Genomic DNA, 3,972 nt, shown 5'->3' on the forward strand with positions numbered 1-3,972 from the left:
CATTTATTTGCACTTGTCCTGACATTTTTCAGAAAATAAAGCAAAATCAACATATCTTTTAATCGTTCATAACCCCTCTGAGTTGCTGGTTTAAAAGTTATTTGATGTGTAATTTAACATGAATTCACCGTATGTTACTGCTGTCAAAACAAGTCTTTGATGTTCTTGTCTTTTTTACCTAACCCATTTACCACATTTTCCCTCTTTTTTTCCCAGTTATAATATATATTCCCCAGAAAAATATTTATGGAGGCTCCCACTTTACCACTCTGCTAAGAGATGATGAATCGATTTCTATCTATTCCTTTGATTAATGACCTGCCTATGGTCTTCATTGCCATTTACAGAAATATTTCCAGATGCTTTTAGCCCAGAAGTACAAGAAGTATAGCATTTTGAACATCATTATGGTTTATTTCTATATCTTTAAACATTCTTCTGAATTATATGTGTGCAAGACTACTCCCTCAGTAACATTGGTCCTCTTCTTCCTTGGTTTTATCTCCTTCAGCCCTGGCTCCTCCATATTCCATCTCTCAGAACAATTAGCTCCTTTGAGAACAATTAGCTCCTTTAGAGAAGCAGCGTGGCTCAGTGGAAAGAGCACGGGCTTTGGAGTCAGGGCTCATGAGTTCGAATCCCAGCTCTGCCACTTGTCGGCTGTGTGACTGTGGGCAAGTCACTTAACTTCTCTGTGCCTCAGTTCCCTCATCTGTAAAATGGGGATTAAGACTGTAAGCCCCACGTGGGACAACCTGATTCCCCTATGTCTACCCCAGTGCTTAGAACAGTGCTCGGCACATAGTAAGCGCTTAACAACATTATTATTATTATTATTAGAACAGCCCTCCCCAAACCCATCAAGTATTCAGGTCTGTGAGTGGTTGGAATGTTTGTATGTGTGTGGGTTTAAAGAACAAACACAATTTATTTTTAAAATAATCATGCAGCCCCTGTGAATCTTTTAAATTTATCCATTTGGGGAACTAACTACTCCTAGTAAGGGGAGAATCAAGCTCATCAATGCTGGTCAGTGGGAATCCATACCCAGGCTCTGTCTTACAATTAAAGTTTGATCTCAGGTCATCAGTTCCCCTTTTACTGCACACAAATTGTGTTGCCCATTATAGTAAGGCAAAAATTGCTCCTCACTTACTACTGATTTATGGCATCTTTACCATGTTGCTAGTGCATATGGAGTTCACTATGAAAAGGCATTTAAAATAGCCCTAAATTTCTATTTTAAATCCAAATTGATTTGTTCTGCATGACTTTTGTGAATTTAATAATGATCAAGGAATTAATGTGATAAAATTCAAAATATTAGAAAGTCAAAGTGGCATACCTTTTGCCAGTTACTATGGCAACTGATACCATCTTGAACATTAAAGTAGTCGCATAAGCCTATATTGTTACTGAATTATTTTAACCACCCTCAGGCAACCCAAACCTATTTGCTTTCACTCTCACCACACTTGTGACTCTTTAATGAATACACATGTATTGTACATTAAGGGATTTCTCAGCTAACTCGAAGAGCATCCTGTAAATTGGCTCTTTTCTGACAAATGTATAGGTTCAAATAAATTTCAAACCTACTAATACTGCACTTCTGAATTGGGAGCTTAGAATTATCACACAGCAATTAGGCTTTTCATCTTGCTGGAATTAACAGGATATAGAACAGTTCAGTTCAGTTCTGAACAGAACTGAGCTAAAAAGAGAATGGAGATTATTGATAGACCTCCAGGTAGCTTGAAATATACATATGCAGCACCTCAGTGAGTGAGCCTTTTAATCTGAGTAATGTAGAGCCTTACAAAGAGGTACAAAAACATTACAGTTTAACATCAGAAGCAAGGAGGGTTTCCTTCACATTACTGGGAAGGGGTATGGGAGGTCTAGACCTTGTTCACACTTACGTAAGCAGAAGGAAGCATATTGTTGTTATAGTATATGCTTAGCGCTTTCCATGGGTCAAACACCATTCTAACAGCTGAGTAGATACAAGTTCATCAGGATGGACCCAATCCTTATCCTACACAGGACTCACAGTCTCAGATGCAAGGTTTCTAGGTTGTAATTTTGCCCTCCAAGTGTAAATTCCATAGAATTATACTGTTCCCAGTCTTTTGTACATAGTGCAAGCCAAAGAGCCAAATGAAGCATGCTCAAATCCAGCACACCAATGGCCTTACCCACCTTTCCTGGAGACTTAAATATGCAGGGCCTGTGTTATAACTTTTATACTAGAGCTCAGGAAGGTATTATCTATTCAAACAACATAAGCCAGAAGGAGTGGATTATTGTGTTAAACTCCCATATGTTGGTGGGACAAAAAATTTCACTTGGGCCAGAAGTATCAACTTTTGGAACCCAAACCACACAACAGGACTGGGTATCTCTCAACTAGATTTGTACCCAGAAAATACAAAATAAATCAATCACCCTGTGTAGGCCAAATAGGTAAATTATTGGATAAATTACTCAGAAGGATCCACTGTTGAGCAAGGCCGTTCATCAGAAAAACGTAATACAATTATCAAATGGAGTAAAGATATAAAAGAATCAGAGAAAACAATGTCTCCATAATATTAGTGAAGACATTATGTTGTCAATATTTTCTTGTCTTATTCAGTTGAGGCATTTCCAACCCATAGCAACACCACGGGGACATCTCTCCCAGAATGCCCTGCTCTCCATTTGCAATCGTTCTGGTATTGTGACCATAGAGGTTTCTTGGTAAAAATACAGAAGTGGTTTACCACTGCCGCCTTGCACGCGGTAAACTTAAGTCTCCCCCCTTGACTCTCTCCCATGATGCTGCTGCCCAGCATGGGTGGGTTTTGACTTGTAGCAGATTGCCTTCCACTCACTAGCCACTGGCCAAGCTAAGAATGGAATAGGTATGCCTCTGCTTGACTCTCCCTCTCATAGCCAAAACTGGTAGAGTACTGGAAAATCTCCAGGTCCAACCCTGAGAGGGTGATATTGACAGGAACTCTCTTGAATCTTTAGTGTAATAGATACATGCTATGGGAACAGTAAACCATAAATCCATAGCAGTTAAATGATGCCCTCAATGAAAACCCCATGGCATTCTTCTTAGCAGGATTGATCCTCATGCATTCTATCCAAAACATACAGTAAAAATGTGTAATGGGAGGACTGAAGGTATATGAAAATAAGAAGATACCCTATAAAGCTATTAATTATCCTAGTGCCAAAATATATTCTGAGATTTAGTATTTTCTTTCAATCAGTCTAAAAGGTACAGAATACTTTCTATTCAAATCAGTCTCAGACACTGTGGAAGTTTGTCTTTGAGCAGTTCACCAGACGATTTTGTATTAAAACTTACCAATATATTCAAGAAAGCTTCCCTTTGATGACATGGTGTAGGCAAGGGTCATCATGTATCATTTTCACATTCCCTTCTGGAACCAAGTATCCCATTTTCATGCCCGAGACATAGTACATTAAAAAAAGAAGAAGGCGACATCCATCTTCTATTAACCTGTAGAACAGAAAGGTTGGTCTTGATGATAGTACTTATAATGAAGAGAAAGGAAGCAAACGAACATCAGTGAAATACTCCCACACACACATTTTCCTATATATACATAATATGTTTTCCTTTGTGTTCAAAGATGAAGTTTACCTCTGAGTGTGGCTAAAAAGACCAACAGTAATTCAGTCTCATTCCTGATATGTACATACGGCAAATGCCCCTCGTTCTATTGAGGTATTTGCTGCTTGCAGTGCCTGATGCTGTTTTATTTTCTACATCATTGTCTCATGATCCTCTTGAAGCTTTTCTCCAAACAAGTCTCTTCTTCTTTGATAAGCTAAATTGGCCAATGTCACAGTTGTATCCTAGGTATTAATTGTTATATTGTCTTAAAGTTGAATTTTACTGTGTTTTAAAAACTTCTTTCATCCCCTTGCTTTTTGTTTTCACCTCATTTCAAC

At 38.3% G+C, this 3,972-nt stretch overlaps 1 non-coding gene across 1 annotated transcript; it reads right to left on the reverse strand.

Annotated features, from left to right (window-relative positions):
- Positions 1 to 2,849: 2,849 nt before the first annotated feature.
- LOC114818073 lies at positions 2,850 to 2,987 on the reverse strand. Its single transcript, XR_003765894.1, has one exon. It is a non-coding gene; the product is annotated as a small nucleolar RNA SNORA7 (small nucleolar RNA).
- Positions 2,988 to 3,972: the final 985 nt, after the last annotated feature.

This window comes from Ornithorhynchus anatinus, chromosome 17 (assembly GCF_004115215.2).
Source record: "Ornithorhynchus anatinus isolate Pmale09 chromosome 17, mOrnAna1.pri.v4, whole genome shotgun sequence".
Lineage (NCBI taxonomy): Eukaryota > Metazoa > Chordata > Mammalia > Monotremata > Ornithorhynchidae > Ornithorhynchus > Ornithorhynchus anatinus.